General features: G+C 45.4%; 1 protein-coding gene across 10 annotated transcripts in view; it reads right to left on the reverse strand.

Annotated features, from left to right (window-relative positions):
- Positions 1-26803, reverse strand: part of LOC105493586 (dopamine receptor D2) — a 239580-nt gene that overhangs the window by 159886 nt on the left and 52891 nt on the right. For 9 of the 10 annotated variants that reach the window (XM_071075589.1, XM_071075590.1, XM_071075595.1 and 6 more), the window contains one exon: positions 25028-25124. The gene's annotated coding sequence lies outside the window, so the exon portion shown is untranslated. Of the gene's footprint in view, positions 1-25027; positions 25129-26803 lie in introns of all 10 variants that reach the window. The other variant, XM_071075587.1, reaches the window with a different exon arrangement.

Here is a 26803-nt window from a genome sequence, read left to right on the forward strand (position 1 = left end):
ACTATCTTCTCTGCTCTTTGAAGCTAGCATTGATATTATGCCTAATTTGCATCCAACATTTAAATGTACTCATTAAGCTCTAAAAGCCACAGCACCTCTTGACAGCCCATTCTCTGATGAAGACTGCAGTCTTGTCAGAGGAATATGGAATATTCCCGGACTTTCTAGAATATAACTTCCCAAAACACATTTTACCCAGATACAAGGTTTTTGTATACAAAGGGATGAAGTAACTTCTCTCCTGACTATCCTCAGGGAGATATTGGGAAAGGGCACAGTGGCAGGGGAACCCTAAGGGCTGCCCTAATTAACTGTTGTGGAGAAAGGGTCAGAGTTCTGAAATGCCTTTGCCTGTCTGTTTGTTGTTGTTGTTGTTTTATCGTTTACTCAAGATTCACATGCAGAAAAAAATGAGTGGGACTGACTGCCAGCTTGAAGCCAGGAACTAAGCTTCAGTTCTTACAGCATCAAGTGCACGAATTCCCTTTTTTATATGGGAACAACTTAAGACTCCCCACATATATACTTTTCCAGTCATTGCTTTGGGCTCAACAGGTGAGTCAGGCCTTGTGGGTCCAAGTAAACAAGCTCCAAAAGACAGCTAATATATATTTGGTATACCTGGTATGATAGTCAACAAGGCAAAACATGTATTTGGAAAGAGATTCAAATCTACATGTTTAAAACACAGAGAAGTCTTAGATACAAAGTAAAGAATACAACTGAAAGGAAATTCATAAATAGATGAGAGACAGAGAAGTTTGAGAAGAAAGAAGGTCCCAGAATTTGTTCAGAAGAACAAAGATGGAGTTTGACATTGAGAGAACAAAACATTATAAATATTTATTACTTGAGTTACTGACTTTTAGAATATGTGGCACTAAAGTCTGAGGGAAAGGTTGGGTTCCCTCACCATTACCCAAAGTAGAGCTTCATTCCAGCTTGGCGGTCATCAGCTTATGCATCAAGACATCCCCCAGAAACAGGTAGGGTGTTCCTGCCTGGAGAAACTCATGGTTCTCTCCTTGGACTTTGAATTCTAAATGGAAGGTTAGGAAGCCCTGCACAGGGAAGGCTGCTGAGAGATCAACTCCTAGCTGGAGAATCCAGGGCTCTGTCCTTGGTCCGTACCTCTAGTCAACCCACACTGAATCCCATGGGCATCTCCTTCATCCTCCCAGCTTGAAATCCCATCTCTATGCTATGTCTCCAAATGTATGGCCCTAGCCCAGGTCATTCTCCTGAGCTCCAGACTCAAGGGCTTCAGTGCTTGTACTGAAGGAGGCTAAGACAAAGTGGGGTGACTTCAGACAAGAGCATAGGTGCTAAAGTAGAAAAGCCCAAGGCATGTTTGCAGGAGGGTGAGTGCCTAGTGTGACTAAAATTGAGGCCACACACAGGAAAATGGTGGGAAACATGGGAATGACAGGGTCACAGCACACAAAGCCTTCTTTCAGGGGGCCATTGGGAAACACAGCTGCATCTAGATGAGTGTTACAATCAGAGCTATACTTTACGCCAATTAACCTGGTAGCAACCAGTAATATGGGTTCAAAAGAACTGAGGAAATGGGTCAAGAGACTGGATTAGAGGCCGGAAGCAGGATGGTAGCAGAGGTGAGGAGAGAGGACGTTGGATTAGAGAAACGCTTTGTTCTGTTCCTCACAGACTCCCAGCTCCCCCTGCCTCAGGGCGTGAGCGCCCAGTTTCCTCTGCTGGAGCCTCCCACCCAGGCCACCTGCTGCCTCACATGTTCCTGCCATTATGGTCTCTTTCATGACCTCCCCAGGCTAGTCCAGGTCCCAGCTTCACACTGTCCTTCACCACACTTCCTGCCACTTCATCGGCCACTGATGTGTGAGACTGGGAGTGTGACTATCCCTCTGGCCACGCTCGCTCTCCACTCCACTGATCTGCTCCCAGAAGCTTCCAGCAGCTTCCAGCATGGCCCAGCAAGGCAGGCAGAGCTCCCAAGCCATCTCCAAGAGCTCCACTGCACTGTCTCCTTACTACTTTCAAAGGCAAATGGTCCAGAGGTTCATTAGAAGCCTACACTCGGTTGGAGAGGTGGTGACCTGTTCGGGAATATGGGGACATGGTGGACAGATTAAAAACTGGGAGCCTGTGTGTGCCACCTGCCCTTGCTGTCATCTGTCTCCTCATTGTCTCTCAGGAAGCTCATCACTTCCTGAGCCACGATCTGCCACAATCCTCAGCAGGCTTTCAGAAGTATTTATCATGCTTCCAAAGTGATTGACTTCTGATGAGAGGTTCGGGAGCTCAGGAAAATGCTCCTGGCTTACAGTGTATTGTGAGTAAAAGAAAAGAAATAACAGGTACTCTTCAAGTGTGGGAGCTGGAAAAGATTCTAATTAAATGTCAGGGCTGGAGTTTAACCCACTTGAATTTGGTGTTTCTATTCTGGAGTCTTTGAGTTTCTCATTCCTAAACCTGGGCTCTGAAGCACCCAACCACAGATATCAAAATCATCCTTGTCATGTCCAGAGGAGAGAAAAAGAGGGATCAGAGGTGAACGGCTCATTTGTTGAGATGGGATTGAAAGCGGACATGTTTTGAATTCCATCTTGGAGGAAGATGGCTCTGAAGCAGAGACCACCGTGGCTGAGGCTGGGGCTGGGGACGGATCTGTCCCCGGCATCACATACTCAGGAGAGCTGGCCTCACCTGGCCTCAGCACCCACCAAGACCCAGCTCTTGTAGTGTCCCATTCCCATACCTGTCCCAGAGACAAAGCCTAATCGAGAGTCCCGGGGAGAGCCGGTGCTGTACCAGAGCTTTACCAATGTGCTCTGGCTGGAAATGCTGGCAGATGGGTGGCTCCGAGCCTGCACCCACGTGGAGCCACAAGCCCTGGCCTGTCAGATGCCAGAGTCACTGGCGCAGAACTCTGGGGTCCTGCCCTCCTGCTACCTGTCCCCAGGACCCCTCGTTATCTCTACCATTATGAGGAAAGAAGGAGGGGGTCCCCTTACTGACCCACCAAGCCAACCATATTCTCTAGAAGAGCAGGGCTTGCAATCATAATGATAATCTCCATCCACTTGTGTTCCCTGCTGAGCAGTTTTCAAAGTGCTGTTTTCCAAGCATGAGAATGAATAAGTTCCTCCTAATGCTCATTCCAGCCTTATGAGTACAAATCTATATTCCTCTTGTGCAGCTAAGGAAATGGAGGCCCAGAGGTGACCCGACTTGCCTAAGGTCAAACCACAAAAACTGGCAGAGAAGGACTTCTTCTCCAGTGCTCTCTTTTCTGCCAAGCCTCCAGAGCTGTATTGCAGAGCGGGGGACCCGGATTCTCCCTGCAGGTGGAAAAACCAGCTGTGCACACTGGGCTTAATACCAAGAACTGCTCACCAGATATGCAAATTCCTCTTCCTCCTCGGGAAGCCTCCTGGGAAGCCGTGTGGGGGCTTAGAAACTAAGTTGAGGGACATAAAGAAACCCAGGCAATGAGGTCTTAAAAAATAAATCTTTATTTTAAATATCCATTTAAACAAATGGATGCTAACTATCTTTCTATTTTTTTTCCTCTTGCCATCCACAGGTGCAAGAGGAGGGGCGGGGGTGAGGGGAGAAGGGAGGAGGACAAGAATGAATGAAAGGCAAACAAATTCCCCCACTCCAGGCAGCAGCATAAACCACTTCTTATTAACAGAGGCCCCAAGAGAGTCTTGTTTTTAATATAAGTTGGATTAAGCAGAGAAAGAACATGGGCTCCCACACACACACCTTAGCACGATTAAATCAGCTACAAAGGCTGCTAGCATCCCCTCCCCACGGGGCTATCACTGGGGCTGGAAATAAGTCCAGCTTCTAGACAAGGGATTTGGACTCCAGGCCACCTCTGTGCTCCAAGCACATACATGCTTGGCCAGGGACAGATAATGCCACCCCCCTGTCATCTCACTACCCAGGGATACTACCTCAAAACTGGTTTTCTGTGTTCTCTGAAGACAATGAAGAGCACCTACCCAGAAATCAGCAAGCTTGCCATCAGGTCCTAGCTCTGTCACTCCACTAACAGGGTGAGATGACGTTCCTTCTGTCTGAAAAGCTGGCCTGCAAGGGCACTAAAGCCTCACTCAGTGCTGGCATTTCATGAGATAAAAAGCGTGCTTTTTCAAATCCTGCTGTGCAATGTTATATTCCCACCCTCCCACCTCAGGAACCCACAGAGTGTCCACCACTGAAAGATATCTTTAAAATGGTTATCAAATTAATAAAGAAAGGAACTTCCCATTTGATCCTGTAACCTCAGCAGAAGATTTTTGTGTCTAACTGAGCTCTACTGCATTTCTTCTTCAGGGTTCTCTGTGGATATGGAAGATCCTGGTTATTGAACTGTCCAGTCCTGGAGGAGGGACTGACATGCCAGGTTAGAAAAGGGTAACTATATAGCTTGCATTTATATATATTCAGGGGGTAGTGCTTAAAATACTTAATAATTGGTATGGCACCAATAAATCAGGACAGTTGCCTGTTCTGGCATCCAGTATTGACTTATCAGGGATCTGTGAGTGCATGGAACAGCAGGCATGCAATTATACAGGCTGGGTGCTTGGTCTTTGGGCTATGGTGAAGCGTCTTCTTAGAATACATTGCTGTCAAGCTGGCAAACCCCTAGAAAATAGGTTTGAACGTTGTCATTATCCAGAGACATCACTGTGTCTCTCACTGTGCTTGACTGTATTATTGTTCAACAAATGTTCATTCTCTTAAGCCCCCAACTCCCTGGGAAGAGGTGCCTCCCACACATCAGATATTGGGTTTGACTGTGCCACTTGCTTTAGCCAACGGAATGTGGGTAGATCCAGAATACAGACCCAAAGCTTCTAGAAGGGCTGTATGTTTATGGCAACCCTCTTGACAGACTGCTCTCTACCATAAAAAAAAAAAAAAAAAAACTTCTTCAGCATAGTCCTGGAATAAGAACATACATAAAGCAGGTATGAACTTGACTCTCAGCCCAAAACCAAGTATAGCCAGGTCCAGCAGAATGACAGCTGACCTGCAGAGCATAAGTAAAAACTCTGTGTTAATTTCTATGAACCATGAGGTTTAGAGATTGTTATCACAGCAAAAACCAACTCATATGCTCACTTCCTTGATCCTTGGCAGGTCCCATTCAAATGTGATCCAAATGTTATCATTCAGGTATCATGAAGTAAAGACATGGATGAGTCTTAGAGGCGGGTAGATCTGTGTGCTCATCCCAGCTCTGACACATACTAGATGTGTGATGTTAGGAAAGCTACTTTAGTCCTCGGAACCTCAATTTCTTCTTCTATAAAATGAGAGTGATGGAAAGCACCTCATAGGATTTTTATTAGCAGTATGTATGAAAAATGTGCACATGTGTGTTTGGGGGACCTTTCCCTTATGTCTCTGAGCCTCAAGGTTGTCAATTGTTAAAAAAAGAAAAATGTAGATAGCAAGCTACACAGTCTAAGTTTCCCCCTTGCTCTAACGATTTCTGAGTCTGGGTACATACACATTTGCTCATTCATTCATTCATTCATTCACTTGCTCAACAGCTATACTTTGGGCAGCCTTTCCATGTAAGCACTGTGTTAATGTCATGGGAACACAACACTAAAGACCAACAGGTTCCCTGGCCTCATAGAACCCACCTCTACATCCCTTACCTCCAGCAAAACTCACCACCAAACCTAAGAGCTTACACATTAGTGAAGGACGCGGCATCCAGTATCTACTTGACTTTCAGTGTATGTATAGAGGGCTACTGGAGCATGTAACAGGGAACCTGACTTGGTGTGGAGGCAGGGTAAGTGTCTTCAGAGAAGAAAATTAGAGACAAGCACTGAATGATGAAGAAATTAACCAGGGCCAGGGCAGTTGAAGGAAGAGTGGTTCAGGCAGAAGGAATAGCATGTTCAAAATCCAGCCTGGTTGAAGAGTAAGTGAAGAGAGGATTGTCTTGAGAGAGAAGAGGAGGAGACAGATCATATAGGTGCATTGCAAGCCATGTCAAAACTTTGGACTTTCATCCTAAAAAAAAAATCAGGGGTCTTGAGGATTTGAAGACAAAGAGAGATAAGATCAGGCTTGCCATTTGCAAAGATCACTCTGACACACCTAAAACAAAGTGATTCAAAAAGGGTGGAAATGAAAGCATAGACCAGTTCCAGATAAACATGGGCTTGAACATATTTACCTCTGTTTCCTCCCAGACGTGACTAAAAAGGGGACAGTAAAAAGATAGAAAAAAGGCATAAAACTACAACAAAGAGAATGGGAGATGAGATAAAAGCATGCAAGAGATGTAAACAAAATTTTCAAATTTGGGAAGAAAATGGAAAGAGCACAAAGACGTTCTGCAGACTAATAAGAGCTTTGCCTAACTACCTGCATGAGTAGACTGGGGAAGGTGAAAAGCAAAATCTCAGAAGTCATCACTGAAGAACTTATCCATGTAACCAAACATCACGTTTTCCCCAAACACTATTTAAATAAAAAATAAATTTAAAAAAATTTTCAGAGATGATAATTCTCAAAATTTGATTCTCCACACACCCTTTCCACCCTTTCTCAGAAAGCCATGGGAAGATAGCTCCGCCAAAACAAGAGGAAACAAAGAGAAAGCTCTAGGATCCAGAAGACACAGGAGTCAACAAATAAGAGAGCACAGGAGGTGCTTAGGGGAGTGAACAGAGCTCCCAGAGTGAGTCTGTACAACAGGATAAGAAGGTGGCCTGGCTGGATTGGAGCAAAAGGCAGGGTCACCAAAATGATATCTTACTGGAGTTTTTAATATCCTGAGAGAAGAATTATATTTTGACAGAGAGTTGGGGTGAATTACTGATAAATACAGAAAAAACTAGGCAAGTGAAAACCAGAAAAAAAAGGAAAGAAAAGAAAAAACAAAGCTAGCAGTAACAAAATAGAAAAACAGAAAATTATAACTAAAAGGAATTGTAACTATGATTCAGCACATGGCTTAACTATAAACAACATTCATATAATCATAATAATATAAACAATGAATAATTATTTAATCCAACAAATTGTGATGCAGCTATATTAGAATTGAGAGAGCAAATGGGAAGGAGCAGAGTGAAAGAGCCAAGTCCACATTTTTTATTACAGAAACTCTATAAATAATATGCAACACTTTAAAACATTAAGAAGAAGCAATGCGAATGTGTTATTTAGAAATTAAGAGAAAATGCCAAAAAAGCTAAAGAAATTCAAAGTGGTTGCTTTGTCTGGGGAATTATGCTTTTCAGTATTTTAAAATATAAATCTCTTAGGATGTTTGACATTTATGGCTGTACATTTGTATTTATACGCCTGTGTTACTAATAAAAACAAAAACTAAGTGAAAGGGAAAAAAACAACACAGGAAGTAGCTACACAGAGGAGCTTATGAACAGATACCTACAAGACAAATGGCTAAAACAGGGAAATGTTAACGAAGGGGTATTTGCGGTTTGGGATGAGTTTTGCAGTGATGCTATTACACATACATGGATACAAAAATTGTGGTATCTCAGCTTTTCGAAGGAAGTGAAGATGATGTGTTTTGGAAAATTGGGATAAATGACTCAGAACATTACCTCTAATGATGGGGAAGAAAACACTACGTTGAAAATGCATGAAAAGAGTTTAAACAAAAAGATTTCATGAAACAATGAGGGTAGGGGAACTGCATTTCTAAGTTCACATGTGATTTTATATAATATATGACTTTAATAATGCATACGTAAGTGAACTAATTGAAAAGCTAACTTTAAGTTGGAAAAATATGAGATGGAAATATACAGGAATATGAAGGAAAAGCAGGGTCAAAAACACACCATGCAAATGCATGTTTGAAGTTGAAATGCAGGGTAAAAAGTGTTAATCAAACCAAACAAAACAGTGCCTTATGTAAAAGGTACAGTTCACAATGAAGGTCTAACATCCTTGAATATCTGTTCAATAATAATGTAACATCTAAATCCATAAAATAAAAACTAAAAATATTAATGAGAAATGGACACACATTTGTTGACTAATACCCACTATTGGCAAGGGTGTGCAGCAACAGGCACCCACATTTTAGGACTGACAGAGTAGGTATTCTATGAAGGGCACTTTAACGTGTTTCTCTAATGTACCAGGATACGTATCTTTGGCCCAGAAATTCTGTTTCTATAAATTTATCCTTCAGGATAGACTTGTACATTGTGAAAGTCCATTGCAAAAAATACTTATTGCAGCATTGTTTATAATGAAAAAAATGTTGAAAACAGTCTAAATCCTCTCTACTCAAAGGGTGGTCAAGAAACCGGAAGCACCAGTATCACATGAGAACTTGTCAAAAATGCAAACTCTTCGGTCCTACTCTACAGGATCAGCCTCTACATTTCTTATTTATTTATTTATTTATTTATTCATTCATTCATTCATTTATTTATTTTTTACTTTAAGTTCTGGGATACATGTGCAGAACATGCAGGTTTGTACCATAGGTACGTATGTGCCATGGTAGTTTGCTGAGCCTATCAACCAATCATCTAGGTTTTAAGCCCCACATGCATTAGGTATTTGTCCTAATGCTCTCTCTTCCCTTGTCCCACACCCACCAACAGGCCCCAGTGTATGATGTTCCCCTCCCTGTGTCCATTTGCTGTCATTGTTCAATTCCCACTTATGAGTGAGAACATGAGGTGCTTGGTTTTCTGTTCCTGTGTTAGTTTTCTGGGAATGATGGCTTCCAGCTTCATCCATGTCCCTGCAAAGGACATGAACTCATCCTTTTTTATGGCTGCATAGCCTCTACATTTCAACAGGATCACCAGGTAACACCTCTGCACTTTAAAGTTTGAGAAACACTTGTCTACATCTCCATTAATACAAAGCTGATTAAATACATGGTAGTATATCCATAAAATGAAATTTTGTATATACTGATTAAAAAATAAGGGACCTCTCAGCCGGGCATGGTGGCTCACACCTGCAATCCCAGAACTTTGGGAGGCTGAGGCAGGCAGATCACCTGAAGTCAGGAGTTCAAAACCAGCCGGGCCAACATGGCAAAAACCCATCTCTACTAAAAATACAAAAACTAGCCAGGCATGGTGGTGCATGCCTATAATCCTAGCTACCCTGGAGGCTGAGGCAGGAGCATCACTTGGACCCAGGAAGCAGAGGTTGCAGTGAGCTGAGATCACACCACTGCACTCCAGCCTGGGCAACAAGAGCCAGACTCCATCTCAAAAAACATAATAATAAAATAATAAAATAAGGGACCTCTCTATTACCAACATACAGCTGTCTACCAGATATACCATAAAGTGAAAAAGTAAAAAGAGGGGCAAGGGATTAGATTATCATTGTGATGTGCTACTATATTAGTCCGTTCTCACACTGCTATGAAGAAATACCCAAGATTGGGTAATTTAAAAAAAAAAAAGAGGTTTAATTGACTCATAGTGCTGCATGGCTGGGGAGGCCTCAGGAAACTTACAGTCCAGGCAGAAAGCACCTCTTCATAGGGCGGCAGGAGAGAGAATGAGTTCAAGCAGGGGAAATGCCAGATGCTTATAAAACCATCGGATCTCGTGAGACTTACTCACTATCACAAGAACAGCATGGGGGAAACTACCCCCATGATCCAATTACCTCCACCTTGTCCCACCCTTGACACATGGGGATTATTACAATTCAAGGTGATATTTGGGTGGGGCACAGAGCCAAAACATATTAGCTACCATTTATACAAAAAAAAAGGTTTTTTTGGAAAATGTATTATGCATCCGTAAACTAATTGGTGGCCCAGTTTCTACTCTTGCCCCAATTAAGTCAGTGTTTTTTCTCCTTCTCATTCCCTAGTGATCATGGTTGGCACTGACCATTCATTTTCACCTCACTCAGCTCCTAGAGGAGGTAGTTAAAGAAAGGAACTGTGAAAGAAGTTACTCCATAGTCCCTAGGTCCCATAAATAAATAAATAAATAAATAAATAAATAAATAAATAAAGCAGCCCAAAGCAGCCCTGACCTTGTCCATACTTCACAGCTTTGTCTGATGCCCACACAGGACATAGACATGGAAATATCTAATAGGTCAGAGTCCTCCCCAAACTCCCTCTCTGTCAAACACACACACACACACACACACACACACACACACTCTTTTTGCATTTTCCATCTCTCCCTACCACCATGTATTCCCAGACTAATAGGTATCAGTGCCTCCCCACAGACACAACACACACACACAGGAGGCACAGCAGCCCTGCCAGGGTCCCATAGAGGCTGGATGTCAAAGTGGGCATTATCTTCTGCTGGGTCAATAAAACAACAATCATTTTGTAAATGACCAGGAGCTAATAGCCCCTAATAGCTGGCTCAGAGGCAACTATTGATTAGGCCCCAGGGTCCAAGTCTCTCCCCACAGGGCAAAGTGCTGAGCCTGGAGTCCTGGAAGCAGCCCCCTTCAGACAGGAGGGAGGAAGGAGAGTAAAGAGTGATTAATTGCACAATTTACTTCTTCTTTTAGCCAAATGGTTGACAGGAGGGAAAGGTAAAGTGGCCCAGCTCTCCCATGCAGGCCTAGCAATCGATCCCACCGACCAATCTCTGCCGGTACCCCGGAAGCCTATGCCTTGTTATTAGTGATGAGAAATTAAATACTGGGAGTCTGAGAAAGTGATTTCACATAACCTTTTAGTCTGGCATTATGTTCCAGTTATCTGTTGCTGTGTAACAAACCACTCCAAACTAAGTGGCCTGATTTTATTACTCTCACAGCTTCTATGGATCAAGTATTTGGATGGGGACAAGATGAGAAGCTTACCTCTTCACCATAATGCCTGGCAAGAGAAATTCGAACAGCTGGGGGCAAAGTGAACAGCTGGGGGTTGAATTATCTTCACTCTCGTGTCTGGGACCTGGGCTGGGATGACTTGAAGGCTGGGCCCAGCTGGGACCCTGGTACCTACATGTAGTTTCTCCACCCGGCTTGGACTCCCCGTAGCATGTTAACTGGGTTCCAAGAGGGAGCATCCCCCGAGAATGCACCCAGAGAGTAAAAGTTCCAAGAGAGCCAGGCAGAAGCTGCATGCCCTTTCATGACCTACTCTCAGGTCTTCACTTCCTCTGTATTCCAGTGGTCAAAGCAGTAACAACTCCACACAGATTCAGACGGAGGAAACATAGATGCCTCCTCTTAATGCCAGGAGTGTCTAAGAATTGGACACCTTCATTTTTTAAACCATGGAACATGGGATCCTTTAAAATGGGGCCCTCCTGGAACAGCTATGTAAATTGACTGAGACTAAAGAAATAAGGCAAGGAACTAAAATATAAACCAAAGTGTTTAAAAGGGTGAATCAGCCTAACCTTTCCTTCAAGCAATCAGATCTTGATCTAAGCCCCCTCAATGCCTTGTAAGCCTATAAGCCTCAGTTTCCTCATCTGTAAAAGGGAATAGTAGTCCTTTCTCTTCCTACCTAAGAGTAGGAAGACATTGAAGCAAGTTAGAAATTCAGTCTAAGGCCAGCTCACCAGTGGAGTTCAAGCAAGCATGCTGGGGTCTGGTAGAGTCAACGTGGCAGTGTGCAGCCTGGGTTTGCAGTATTAGACCAAACAAAGAAGTAGATGAAGGCAAGCTGATCTGGTTTTTGGGGGTGGGGCCTTCAGACCCAACCACCACCACCACCTTCCCTATAGCTCTTGTCTCTGCCATTTGGTTAACAACTATTCTTTCAGATTGCTTTTTCCATTTTGACAAGCTCTCATTTAGAAGCTTTTGGACCACCCCACGTGGCACCTGGCCCATGGCAGAGTCAGAGAGCCTTCTGTACTTTCTCTTTTTTTTGAAGCAGAGTCTCTGTCACTCAGGCTGGAGCATAGTGGTAAGATCGTGGCTCACTGTAACCTCCACCTCCCTGGTTCAAGTGATTCTCCTGCCTCAGCCTCCCAAGTAACTGGGATTACAGGTGCCCACTACCATGCCTGGCTAATTTTTGTATTTTTAGTAGAGACAGGGTTTCACCATGTTGGCCAGGCTGGTCTCAAACTCCTGACCTCAGTTGATCCACCTGCCTCGGCCTCCCAAAGTGCTGGGATTACAGGCATGAGCCATGGCACCTGGCCCTTCTGTACTTTCATATCCACAGTGAATGCCAGCACTGGGCATTTCTGACACTGTATTGCTTGTGACTCAACTAGGCCAGATGCTCCTCAGCAGAAAGGATTGGTTCCTCATGGTGTACACAGCCCAGTACTTTTAAATATTTGTATAATTTAGTGCATGAAACAAAAGATGTTTCTGGCTGGTCCAAGCTCCACCCTCTGGGAATATCCAGCATAAGCTTGACTCTTCTCCCACTCAATGGGCCTTTGGGGAATGCACTTTCACTTCAGGCTAACTAGTCCCAGTTCCCGAAACCCTGGCTTCAAGTCCTCTTCCCTCCTGATCTACCCCTACTTCAACCTACACAGCCATCCCATGCACTTTTTTCCACATAGTCCACTTGGGATCTCGTTCATGTCTTGCCACACTCCAGATTCCCTCTACATGCAGCATTCCCATGGCCAACACCCCTAGTGATCTTAGTCCTCAACTGAAGCTGGACCAGGAAGTGTGATCCCATAGTAAGATGGATGAAGGGGGAGACAGAAGACAATGATTACCACTGGGACCTTGGGTAAGTCACTGTGGCCCTTGGGACTCAACTTCCTCATCAAGAGCCCTTCTAGCTCTAAAGTTGGGTAAAGCCAATAAATATGAGACCTTCCTTCCGTGTAATAAACTGTTCTCGTATGCAACGTGCCAGGCTCTGGGCTGGGAGCTGAGACCTCATGGCAAACAGGAGACAATTCATATAGGGAGAAGCATCCCATACCCCTCCCCACACTCCTGCCAGCCCATGAAATAGGAGCTGATACCTGCTTATAACTACCGAACAGAGACTGCTACTTCTTCTTCACTTTCCCTCACTTTTTCTGTACTCAAAAAAAAAGAGTGGCTATCCAATCATTTTGAGATTGGAAAAAGGGTCAAGCAGATATGTGATGGCCACATTTCGACTCGCTTTTTTGGAATCGCCTGCTGCAGTCCAGGCACATCTTTCCTTCTTCCATTTAGTAAAGGCCTCTGAGGCAGACTTTGCCCTGCACCTGAGGCCTACAGTTTTCCTGCGGTGCTGCTGTGGCTGGGAGTGTAAACTCAATCCAGGAGGAAAGGAGTAGGAAGCTCATTTTGTCTTTGGACCAAAGTCACTCTCTCCAACATAGTTCTATTAATAATAAAACTGGCATGGTGGCCCTATCCAACTCTGTGCTTATCTCCCAACTCAAAACTCACAACTAGATGGCATGATTCATTGTCATCCCCTCTTCCCCCTCAATTCCCAAAGCCTTCATTCTCATGGCAGGAAAGTCAGACCAGCCGAGGCAGCTATAATCCAGCATAACCAATGTGCTGTTAGGGATCAGCCCACACCGCTGTGAGAACACACAGAAGGCTCACCCAGCCTGGTCCTGCAGGTCAGAGAAGGCTTCCTGGAGAAGCAGAGGTCCAAGAAACAAGACAGGGAGCAGGAGCTCAGCAGGTGACAAGGGGGCAGGGACTGCACCCAGAAGATGTGCATGGGACGGATGTGTGGTGCCTACTCTGGATGGGTGCTCAGAAGAAAGAGCGAGTGCTGCATCTGCTTGTAGGGTGGAGACAGGGTCTGATGAAGGCAAGGCTGGGTACAGAGAGCCCATTCAGAAGCCACCACAATCACCTAGGTGGGAGCCGATGGTGGTGTGGACTCAGGCAACGATCTTGTGAAGGGAGAGCTTGGGAAGAAGCTGACACATAATCAGGAGGCTAATTTATAAGACTTGGTGACTGATCTGCTGAAAAGGTGAGGGAGCAAGTGGAACTGAACAACAGTGGGGTGGCAGGGCACATTTCTCCTTGAGCATCTGGCCGTCAGCCAGGCATCTCTGAGGGTAGCCTGTAGGGACCCAGGGATGCTCCATCCCTCAGCCACCGCCTGTTTCTGACTTGAGTCTGCTCTTCCTGTTCTGGCTGCGGCTGAGGAGGGAAAAAGGAGGGAAGGAAAGGGGGAGAGACAGAGAGAAGGGCACAGCACCCTGATAGTGAAGGTACATTTTTATTACCTCGCTAATGCTCCCCTAATTAATATATCCAGAGGCTGTGCCTGCCACTTCACTACTTTCACTCTGCTGATTTGCCCCTTGAGACAAAAGGAAATTGGAATTAAGAGGAGACAATGAAATTGCCAGCAGGACTATTAGGTTCAATGAAGCTAATGAAGGGAGTGGGAGGGGGAGGAGAGGAGAGCCTGGGTGGCGCTATGACTCACTCTAGGAGCTGCCAGGTGGACAGACGGAGACTAGGGGAGGGCTGTGACTGGAAGGACTCTCTCTTTCTGGGCTCCAGAAGTCCTGAGGGTGCCCCAAGGTCAGGGGTTCCCCAGGTCAAGAGGTGTGATCATGGGAAGAAGACAGGAATTAGAAGTTGGACGGGGACTTCCTCCAGCAAAGGGAGCACAGAAGGGTGACAGAAAGAATGCAGGAAGATATAAAGGGGCTGCCTCATCCCTGAGACCCTGGAGAGCAGTCCAGGTACTGGGCAGTCCCCAGTACCCTCAGCAGAAGCAGACCCCAGTCCTCTGCCCCTTTAGGGGCAGATAAAGGGGTTGCATTTCTCCAACAGGGTGACCAGCTGGAACTCTACCTGCCCTCTGATAGGTAGCAAGCTCAGTCTTCTACCCCAGGTACCTGTCCATAGACAGCCAGATTTCAGGACTCAACTCAGGTCCCTAAAGCTTCAAAGGATACAACCTGGATGGAAAAAGCAAAAATATTTGCAGCAAAGCCAAAAAAAAAAAAAAAAAAAAAAAACAAAGAAGCAACATTCAGGTCAGGGCACATTTGCAGGATTGTGTGTGCACACAGACACATATATACAGGCTCTCACACACTCACTACATGCCCACACAGCTAATCCACCCACATGCACACATACACCCAAACTCAAATGCATGTATGCACACACACACACACCTGTGCACTCACACTTGCAGGCTCAACAATCTGTCTTAGGAGGGACTATCACTAATTTGACAATGACCGTCTCCTCTGCAAATCTGTCACAGGTCAGCTCCCCTTCCCCACAGCTTCAGGCTGGATTTTTGGCCCCAGACATCTGGGTGGTGTCCACCCCTCCCTGCTTTCTGCATCGCTGGACTACTTAGAGCAAAGGCAGAGGAAAATGGTCACTCCAGCAGTGCTGCCAGGACATCAGGACCCTGCTCCGTACCCCTAAACCTCAGCTTGCCCTTCCCGTGGAAACAAGATGAAGCACTCAGAAAACAATGCAGTTTCATTTTCAGGGTGGGATTTTTCCTTCTGTGTATCTTATGAGTCACTAGATTAGCACCTTTCCAATTACTGGGAGGCAAAAGCCCTATTATCATAGAAACCCTCCTGCAGAGTGACGGCTCTATTCTTTCTGACGGCAGCAGCCAGTCCCACAGAGATCTGCAGAGCTCAGCAAGCTGGGAGCCTGAAGTTCCAGGTAACTTCATGTCCTCATTTCAAAAGTGAACTTTAAAGAACTCACATCACAGCCTTAGCAGACTTCTCACACTCCATGGAACACACCAGGACAGCCCGGGAAGGAAGGCTGAGGAAGGTCCAGGAGCACATCCCAGAGGCTGCACACAGGGTCCGGGGCTGCCTCGAACCCCCTCTGCAAGGGTCTGCAGCACCGAAGGTTCTGTCCTAGCTGAGGGAGAACTGCATGACACAGAGAGCATGTGGCTCTAAACTATGCTGGGAAGAGTCACTGGAGATGCTCGAGAGGCCTCGAATTAAAGTAGTTGGCCTCACAGTCAGGTGACCCTGTCCGGAAGGGGTCAGAGGAACAACTGGAGAGGCCAGACCTCAGTCAGGTTCAAGGCATCATACACCTTAAAGCCACACCATGGGCAACGTGCTGAGTAGAAACCTTGACCTGAAATCACCATTTCCTCACAACATGATCTTGAACCACCAAGGGCCCCTCTCTAAGCCTTCATTTCTCAATTATAAACAGACAAGGATGTTATATACTCTCCTCCTGCCATACTGTTCTCTTTTCTCAGTGGAGATTACATCTGGATCCATTAAGAAGGCCAGCTCCATCCAGCTGGTAGCTTCAGACAGTGACGGACCTCTCAGCTGTGCAAGGAGCCTGGCTTCTTTCCCATTATCCTGATGCCCATGTCCCCAACACCCTTCTTCCCATGATAGGCCCTGGACCCCAGTAATGGGTGAACAACCATATCTGGACAGTTTATTGTGTGCCAGATGTGATACAAGATGCCAAGTAGATGAGATGAATAACAGTAGCAATAGGCACTCTATGCGGAGCACTTAACATGAGCCAGGCATTGAATATAGATTATCCCATTATCTCCTCCCACAATCCTGGAAGGGGATGTTGTTATCTCCACCTTACGAATGAAGAAACTGTGTCTCAGAGAGTTAAAGGAATTCAACCTGCAGGATTCAAACCCAGGAAGAGTTTCAATTAAAATCTGTGCTCTTATCTCTAAGATATGTCACTTTCCAATATATAAGTTGCAGGAATTGGCCTCCCAAAATCTCAGATTGATGAGCATCTTCATGGTAGCACCCTTCCTCAGACTTCTGTCCCTCTCAAGCTATAGGTCATCTAGGTTGACAGGTGGTTAACCTGAGACCATTGAGAGGTGACAACATGCCAGCAGCCCTCGCTCTGGGCGCCTCCTCAGCCTAGGCACCTCCTCAGCCTCAGCGTCCACTCTGGCAGCACTTGAGGAGCGCTTCAGCCCACCACTGCACTGTGGGAGCCCCTCTCTGGGCTGGCCAAGGCCGGAGCCAGCTGCCCTGCTTGCAGAGAGGTGTGGAGGGAGAGGCGAGGGCGGGAACCGGGGCTGTGCGTGGTGCTCACAGTCCAGCGCGAGTTCCGGCAGGTGCAGGAGTGGGTTCAGTGGGCCCCACACTCAGAGCAGCTGGCCAGTGCCGCCACCGGCCCAGGGCAGTGAGGGGCTTAGAACCTGGGCCAGCAGCTGCAGTGAGTGCCCCCGGACCCCAGCAGTGCCAGCACGCTGGCGCTGCACTCGAGTTCTCGCCCGGAGGCAGTTGCCTCCCGGCGGGGTAGGGCTCGGGACCTGCAGCCCTCCATGCCCAAATCCCCCCATGGCGGTGGGCTCCCGTGCAGCCCGAGCCTCCCCTAGGAGTGCTGCCCCCTGCTTCGTGGCACTCGGTCCCATCAACTGCTCAGGGGCTGAGGAGTATGGGTGCAGGGCGCTGGACTGGCGGGCAGCTCTGCCAGCGGTACTGGTGCAGGATCAACTAGGTGAAACCAGCTGGGCTCATAAGTCTAGTGGGGACTTGGAGAACCTTTATGTCTAGCTAAGGGATTGTAAATACACCAATCAACACCCTGCATCTAGCTCAAGGTTTGTAAATACACCAATCACTACTCTGCATCTAGCTAACCTAGTGGGGAGGGGACTTGGAGAATTTTTCTGTCTAGCACTCTGTGTCTAGCTAAAGGATTGTAAATGCACCAATCAGCACTCTGTGTCTAGCTCAGGATTTGTAAATACACCAATCAGTTCTCTGTATCTAGCTAACCTAGTGGGGACTTGGAGAACTTTTATGTCTAGCTAGAGGATTGGATATGCACCAATCAGCACCTGTATCTAGCTCAGGGATTGTAAATGCACCAATCAGCACTCTGTCAAAATGGACCAATCAGCTGTCTGTAAAATGGACCAATCAGTAGGATGTGGGTAGGGCCAGATGAGGGAATAAAAGCAGGCTGCCCAAGCTAGCCAGGGGCAACCCACTTGGGTCCCCTTCCACACTCGTGGAAGCTTTGTTCTTTCACTCTTTGCAGTGAATCTTCCTGCTGCTCACTCTGGGGCCGTGCGTGTTTTATGAGTTGTAACACTCACAGCAAAGGTCTGTAGCTTCACTGCTGAAACCAGTGAGACCACGAACCCACCAGGATGAACGAACGACTCCAGACATGTCGCCTTTAAGAGCTCTACCACTCACTGCAAAGGTCTGCAGCTTCACTCCTGAAGTCAGCGAGACCACGAACTCACCAGAAGGAAGGAACTGCAGACACATCTGAACATCTGAAGGAACAAACTCCAGACACCACTCACCGGGAATGTCCACGGCTTCATTCTTGAAGTCAGTGAGACCAAGAACCCACCAATTCTAGGCATACCATGATCCTCTGGGGAATAGGGGACTTCCTGCACCATGGGTTTCTGGAGCCTGGGGAACCTCAGCCTCACCCAGGACATAGTCTTCATATAGAAGGGAACATCTGCATGAGAGGCAGGGACGGCTTGCTTCCTTGTCCTGTTTCCTCCTTTTTCCCCAAGGCTTAAAGGATGTGCAACGGCAACTCAAGAAGGGTAAAAGGACAACAGCCTGAGGCAGAGACACAATGAGGAGCCAGGAGAACTAGGAGGGGTCTGAGGCTTTGTGGCACTCATGAGCCACAGACCTTGATAGGCCCGTTTATCCCACATTCCGCTAGTGTATATGTTCCAAAGGGAGTTTTAGTAGCAATTTTAGTGCAGTGTTGTCCTTTTGCTTTGGGGCTTGGTGTTTGCCTTTTAATAACCTTCCTCCCACCGACCCTCTCCCCTTTTAATCCATAACTGAATTCCATGCTGGAATTAGGAAGCCCTGCCTGTTTCTGCTGTCACCAATGTGTTTGGGTGCTGTGTCTGGGTTTCTCCCCAGCTCCAGGGCAGCAGGCCTGTGTTGCTCAGTGGTTTGTTGTTCCCCAGCAAGACTGTCACTGCCACTCTCCAAACTCATGTCAGAAATGTCCATGGGGATACTAAGCTACTCAATACAGAAAGAGACCAATACTTTAATTTTCTATGTAGTGATTTAGCAATGAAACTCCTCTTTTCAGAGACACAAATAAGACCCCAAAGATGTACTGATGGCAAATGTTTCCAACATTTTTCTGAACTAGTTTTCCCTTATGCAAAAAGGCCATTTATTAGTAGTAATATTCAATTACTTTTTATAAATAGCCGACTCCATTAAGGAAATCAGAACTTACAGCAGTGCCTACCACGTTAATTGTTTTGGTTAGTTTTTGTTGTTTCTATTTTTTGTTGTTGTTGTTTTCTCTCTCTTTTATTTTTTATTTTTGCAAGCTACAGCTTCTGTAACTCAGTGGATGTTAATTGCATAATTAGAATTAGTTGCATTATTTAATTAGTTAGAACATTTAGTATTCCCCCAATGGTTCCTTTGAAGTCATTTGTGCTTAAGTGTAACTCTACCAAGAAATAAAAGATCTCCATAAATATTGTGGTAAAAATTTTAATTATACCTCAATCACTCTGTATTTATTTGCATTAGTTAGGAAAGCCTCCTATTCTGGACTGCCTATCTCAACTTCTCAGCTCTTTCTTAAACCATTAGCCAAATAACCATGTTGCTACTTGACAGACTTTAGACTGCAGTTTCATGGAAGCCTGAAATGTCTCAGGGACAGGCCAAACCAAAGAGCAAGTGTTAGACAATCTGTCCCAGCTAAACTGGACTGTCTCCTCTTTTCACCATGTGATGGTTAATACTAAGTGTCAATTTGATTGGATTGAGGGACACAATGTATTAATCCCGGATGTGTCTTTGTGGGTATAGCCAAAAGAGATTAACATTTGAGTCAAGGGAAGGCAAATTCACCCTTAATCTGGTGGGCACAATCTAATCAGCTTCCAGCAAATATAAATCAGGCAGAAAAACGTGAAAAAAGGAAGATGGGCCTAGCCTCTCAGCCCACATCTTTCTCCTATGCTGGATGCTTCCTTCCCTTGAACATCAGACTCTGGGTTCTTCAGTTTGGGAACTCAGACTGGCTCTCAGCTTGCAGACAGCCTATTGTGGAACCTTGTGATCATGTAAGTTAATACTTAATTTTATATATATATATACACACACACACACACACACACACACACACACACACACACACACTATTACTTCTGTCCTTCTAAGAGAACACTGACTAATACAGATTTTGGTACCAGGAATGGTTCTAGAGGAACAGGATATTAAGCAGGATATTAAGGATGGAGTTCTTTCATTGGTTTTGGGGTTTCTGGAGTTGGCTGCTTAATATGATTAGGCCCCCAAATGCTAAGCACTCTACTTCTAATAGTATGGAGAACACTGATACTCCTTGGCTATCTGTTTGTGTGCCAGAGGATGGGAAATAAATCTGACTAAAATTCAGGGAACTTCTACCTCAGTAAAATTTCTAGGGGTCTGGTGGTATGGGGCCTGCCAAGATATTCCTTCTAAGGTGAAGGATAAGTTGCTACATTTGGCCTCTCCTACAACCAAGAAAGAGGTACAACGCTTAGTTGGCTTATTCGGATTTTGGAGGCAACACAGTCCTCATTTGGATGTGTTACTCTAGCCCATTTATCAAGTGACCCAAAAGATTGCCAGTTTTGAGTGGGGTCCAGAACAGGAGGAGGCTCTGCAACAGGTCCAGAATGCTATGCAAGCTGCTGTGCCACTTGGGCCATATGACCCAGCAGATCCAATGGTGCTTGAGGTGCCAGTGGCAGATAGGGATGCTATTTGGAGCCTTTGGCAGGCCCCTTTAGGTGAATCACAGTGGAGGCCTCTAGGATTTTGGAGCAAGGCCCTGCCATCTTCTGTAGATAACTACTCTCCTTTTGAGAGACAACTCTTGGCCTGTTACTGGTCTTTGGTGGAAACTGAATGTTTGACTATGGGTCATCAAGTCACCATGAGACCTGAACTGCCTATCATGAACTGGATGCTTTCTGACCCATCTAGCCATAAGGTGGGTTGTGCACAGCAGAATTCCATCATCAAGTGAAAGTGGTATATATGTGATGGGGCTCAAGCAGGTCCTGAAGGCACAAGTTACATGAGGAAGTGGCTCAAATGTCCATGGTCCCCACTCGTGCCACCCTGCCTTCTCTCCCCCAGCCTGCACTGATGGCCTCATGGGGAGTTCCCGATGATGAGTTGACAGAGGAAGAGTAGGGCCTGGTTCACAGATGGTTCTGCATGATATGCAGGCACCACCTGAAAGTGGACTGCTATACCACTACAGCCCTTTTCTAGGACAGCGGTGAAGGAAAATCTTCCTAGTGGGCAGAACTTCAAGCAGTGCACCTGGCTGTGCACTTTGCAGAGAAGGAGAAATTGTTGCAGGAAGTCAGGGACCCTGAATGGAGGGATTGGCTGAAGCCATGGCAGAAGAACATAAATTGTGAAGATTTCATGGACATTTATTCGTTCCCCAAATTAATGCTTTTATAATTTCTTATTCCTGTCTTTACTGCAATTTCTGAACATAAATTGTGAAGATTTCATGGACACTTGTCACTTCCCCAATCAATATCTGTGTGATTTCCTATGCCTGTCTTTACTTTAATCTCTTAATCCTGTCATCTTCGTAAGCCAAGGAGGATGTATGTCACCTCAGGACCCTGTGATAATTGTGTTAACTGCACAAATTATAGAGCATGTGTGTTTGAACAATATGAAATCTGGGCACCTTGAAGAAAGAACAGGATAACAGTAATATTCAGGGAACAAGGGAGAGAACCTTAAACTCTGACTGCTGGTGAGCCGGGCAAAACAGAGCCATGTTTCTCTTCTTTCAAAAGCAAATAGGAGAAATATCGCTGAATTCTTTTTCTCAGCAAGGAACATCCCTAAGAAAGAGAATGCGCCCCTGAGGGTAGGCCTCTAAAATGGCTGCTTTGTGGGTGACTGTCTTTTACTGTCGTAAGCAGAGGGATGAAATAAGCCCCGGTCTCCCATAGTGCTCCCAGACTTATTAGGATGAGGAAATTCCCTCCGAATAAATTCTGGTCAGACTGGTTGTCTGTGCTCAAACCCTGTCTCCTGATAAGACACTACCAATGACAATGCGTGCCTGAAACTTCATTAGCAATTTTAATTTCGCCCTGTCTGTGGTCCTGCCTCCATTTGCTTTGTGATATTTTATTACCTTGTGAAGCATGTGATCTCTGTGACCCACACCCTATTCGTACACTCCCTCCCTTTTTAAAAATCGCTAATAAAGACTTGCTGGTTTTACGGCTCAGGGAGCATCACAGAACCTGCCAACATGTGATGTCTCCCCTGGACACCCAGCTTAAAAATTTCTCTCTTTTGTACTCTTTCCCTTTATTTCTCAGACCAGCCAACATTTAAGGAAAATAGAAAAGAACCTACATGAAATATCAGGGGTGAATTTCACCTGATGAGAAATGGCCAGATGTGCAATTATATACTGATTCATGGACTATAGCCCATGGTTTGGCTTGATGGTCAGGGACTTGGAAGAAGCATGATTGGAAAACTGGTGACAAAGAACTTTGGGGAAAAGATATGTGGATGGATGTCTCTGAGTGGTTAAAAAAAAAAAAAAAAAAACTGAAGATATTGGTATCCCATGTGAGTGCTCACCAATGGGTAACCTCAGCAGAGGACAATTTTAATAATCAAGTGGCTAGGATGGCCCATTCTATGGACAACACTCAGCCTCTTTCCCCAGCCACCCTTGTCATTGCCCAATGGGCCCATGGTGGCAAGGATGGAGGTTACGCATGGGCTTAGCAACATAGACTTCCACTCACCAAGGCTGACCTAGTTACAGCCACTGCTGAGTGCCCAATTTGCCAGCAGCAGAGACCAACACTGAACCTCGATATGGTACCATTCCTTGGGGTGATCAGCCAGCTACCTGGTGGCAGGTTGATTGTATTAGACCTCTTCCATCATGGAAAAAGCAGAGGTTGTCCTCACCAGAACAGACACTTACTCCGGATATGGGTTTGCCTATCCTACATGCAGTGCTTCTGCCAAGACTACCATCTGTGGACTCACAGAATGCCTTATACACCATCATGGTATTCCATGCAGCATTCCCTCTGACCAAGGCACTCACTTTATGCTTAAAGAAGTGCAACAGTGGGCTCATGCTCATGGAATTCACTGGTCTTACCATGTTCCCCACCATCCTGAAGCAACTGGATTGATGGAATGGTGAAATGGCCTTTTGAAGTCACAATTACAACACCAACTAGGTGACAATACTTTGCAGGGCTGGGGCAAACTTCTCCAGAAGGCTATGTATGCTCTGAATTAGAGTCCAGTATATGGTACTCTTTCTCCCATAGCCAGCATTCGTAGGTCCAAGAATCAAGGGGTAGAAGTGAAAGTGGCACACTCACCATCACCCCTAGTGATCCACCTAGAGAAATTTTTGCTTCCCTGTTCCCACGACATTACGTTCTGCTGGCCTGGAGGTCTTAGATCCAGAGGGAGGAACACTGCCACCAGGAGACACAACAATGATTCCATTAAACTGGAAGTTAAGATTGCCACCTGGATACTTTGGGCTCCTCCTATCTTCAAGTCAACAGGCTAAGAAGGGAGTTACAGTGTTGGATGACATGATTGACCCACATTATCAAGATGAAATCAGTCTACTACTCCACAACAGATGTAAGAAAGTGTACGCATGGAATACAGGAGATCCATTAGGGCGTCTCTTAGAATTACCATGCCCTGTGATTAAGGTCAATGGGAAACAACAGCCCAATCCTGGCAGGACTACAAATGATCCAGACCCTTCAGGAATGAAGGTTTGGGTCACTCCACCAGGGAAAAAAAAAAAAAAACTGCTGAGGTGCTTGCTGAAAGCAAAGGTAATACAGAATGGGTAGTAGAAGAAGGTAGTCATAAATACCAGCTATGACCATGTCACCAGCTGCAGAAACGAGGACTGTAACTGTCATGAGAATTTCCTCCTTCTTTTGCTAGAAACAGGTTTGTGCATGTATACACTGATACTAAGAAAATATCTTCATTTTATTTCCTTTTCCTCTATCATGTGACATAAGATTTATTGACTTCATATCAGCATTTAAGAATTGTTAACTTTATGCAATAGTATTTGGGTTGGGGATTAGTGCGTTTCTGGTTGTATGAAGGATAGTTATATTACGTTAGTGTAATTATGACCTTATTATTGTCTTTATTTGAAGATTATGTATGATCTCAGGAGATGTGTATGGGTTCAAGTAGACAAGAGGTGGACTTGTGATGGTTAACACTGTCAACTTGATTGGATTGGGAGATACAAAGTATTAATCTTGGGTGTGTCTTTGTGAGTGCTGCCAAAAGAGATTAACATTTGAGTCAGTGAGCTGGGGAAGGCAGATCCACCCTTAATCTGGTGGGCACAATCTAATCAGCTTCCGGCAAATATAAAGCAGGCAGAAAAAAACGTGAAAAAAGACAGATGGGCCTAGCCTCCCCAACATCTTTCTCTGGTGCTGGATGCTTCCTACCCTCGAACATCAGACTCCAAGTTCTTCAGTTTTGGGACTTGGACTGGCTCTCTTTGCTACTCAACCTGCAGACAGCCTATTGTGGGACCTTGTGATCGTGTAAGTTAAAGTTAATACTTAATAAACTCCCATATATATATACATATATATATATATATATCCTGTTAGTTCTGTCCAAGAGAACCCTGACTAATACACACCATATCTGCTGTGAACTAACAATAATAATAATAATATGAAATTACTATGTAATGAGGATATATAACTTACCAGGAACTACGCTGAGTGCATTATATGCATTATCTAATGTATTTCTCACATCAACCCTAGGAGAAATATATTATGATGGCAGTTTTACTGGTGAGGAATCTGACCAGTAAAACTATGTATTTTAAGGCAAATTATATCATTTGCCTTACCTATGCCCTTCCATATTGGTTTCCAATCTACCACAACCTAGGCCTAGAAAGGATGGCATATTGGGTCAGACCATGGTTCCTTCCAGGAGGTTTCAAGTCTCTAAAGATCACCCCAATGGTTATTTTCTGAAGAAGGTACTCTCAAGGAGTGTATTCTCTAAGCAAAATGCATGGAGCCTGCTCTGACACCACTCACCTCTCTTATCAGCCATTCCAGCCAGTCTGGCCTTCTCTCCGGGTCCACTGAAGCCAAGATGGTGCCACTGCACTCCAGCCTGGGCAATAGAGAGGCTCTGTCTCAAAAACAAACAAACAAACAGAGATTAGGGGTACAGGCAGAGAAAGACACCAGACACGTTCACCCATAGACAGATGACCAGTTGAACGTACACTAAGAAAGTGACCATCTGCAAGCCAAGGACAGAGGCCTCAGAAGAAATCAAATCTGGCGACATTATGATCTTGGACTTCTAGCCTCCAGAACTATGAGCAAATAAATTCCTGCTATTTAAACCACCCAGTCCATGGTATTTTGTTATAACAGCCCTAGCAAACTAACACGGTTCTCTTCTGAGGAGAAGGACTTGCTGAAGGCCTGGTGTGATGGAGAGACAGCTGGGATGCTCACATGCACAGACCAGATGCAGCTGCTACTGCAAGTTCTTTATTTATTCTTCCCTGCCCTTTATCTAGAGAGCTCCAGTGCTCTTGCGCGGGCTGCATGGGGGTGAAGGGGAAGGGAGGTCTACAGGAATAAATACACAAGACCAACCTCCCTGTTTAAGGTGAGTGCAGGGTCAGCTCCTAGGAAATGAAATGGTATTCACAGCAGAGAGGTTGTTTATCCTGAAGCACCAGATGTTGTACTAGGCTGAACCGGGCAGTGGCGCCTCCAGCCTGTCTTACCTTGGCTCAGACTAGCTTGGGTCTGGGAGCATAAGCCCATGCTGCCAGCTCCCTGCCCTCTCTCAGGCCCACATGCACAGCAGCAAAAGCAGGTAGACTAGAGGACAAAGCCCCAACCAGGGACACCAATGATGGAAACATTCAGCTGGTTTCTTTTACATGATGTTGCCTAAGTGACTCACCTCTCTGTCGTCATCTACTAAATAACGTCCCCCTCCCTGCCTTATTAGCTTGGTGTGAGGGTAAGTATGATCATATCTCTGTAAGTGCTTTCAGAGGGCACCCAAGGTCTCTGTAGTGCTGAGGACTATTGAAACTGTTGTGTTATTACTCTTTGCAGGAAAGTGTGGTTGGAAAACTCAGAAAGATAGAAAAACCAAGAAGCAGACTGAGGGAAGACTTGGGGACTTCGAGGCTGAAGAAACTCAGAAGGCCCAAAACAAAGTTGAACTTAGTTGTTATGGCCCAGGAACTGACTCTGGGTGGACAGAGAGGTCTCTAGAGCCAAGAGATGTCATAGCCATTTACTCCTCCCCAGTTCCCATCCTCCAAAGAGTTCAGAGCTCCGTAGAGAGTGTAGAGGTTCATCTGGATTAGTGTCTGCTTTTTAGGGAAAATAATCGTTATGATGCCATGTTCTCTGTGATGGCCACCTCAGATGGGATGCAGGTGGTGGAGTAGAGGCATGCTGGTGTACAGGAGAAGTGGAAGATGGAGTGATGCATAATGGGTGGTTCTAAAGGCTGGATCCAAGACTAGCTTGGGATGCAACCACCATACAATACCGTTCTCCGTCCAGAAACCTACCAGAGCCATCAAGCAAAACCTTTGGAAAAGAGAAGGCACAGAGAGAACAGTAAATTATAAAGAAGCTTGTTTCCTTGCAGTCAGGCTGGGACAAACTTCAGGAAGAAGCAGAATGACATTCAACAAAGACAGATTTTCCCCACCCACTTCATGCCAAAGAAGGACAATCACATGCCTACCTCTCAGAAACTTTCTCTAGAAGGAGAGAAAAGGAGAAAAGAGATTCCGAAATGGAAAATCATTTCAGCCTGTTCTTTTT

This window comes from Macaca nemestrina, chromosome 12 (genome assembly GCF_043159975.1).
Source record: "Macaca nemestrina isolate mMacNem1 chromosome 12, mMacNem.hap1, whole genome shotgun sequence".
Taxonomy (NCBI): Eukaryota; Metazoa; Chordata; class Mammalia; order Primates; family Cercopithecidae; genus Macaca; species Macaca nemestrina.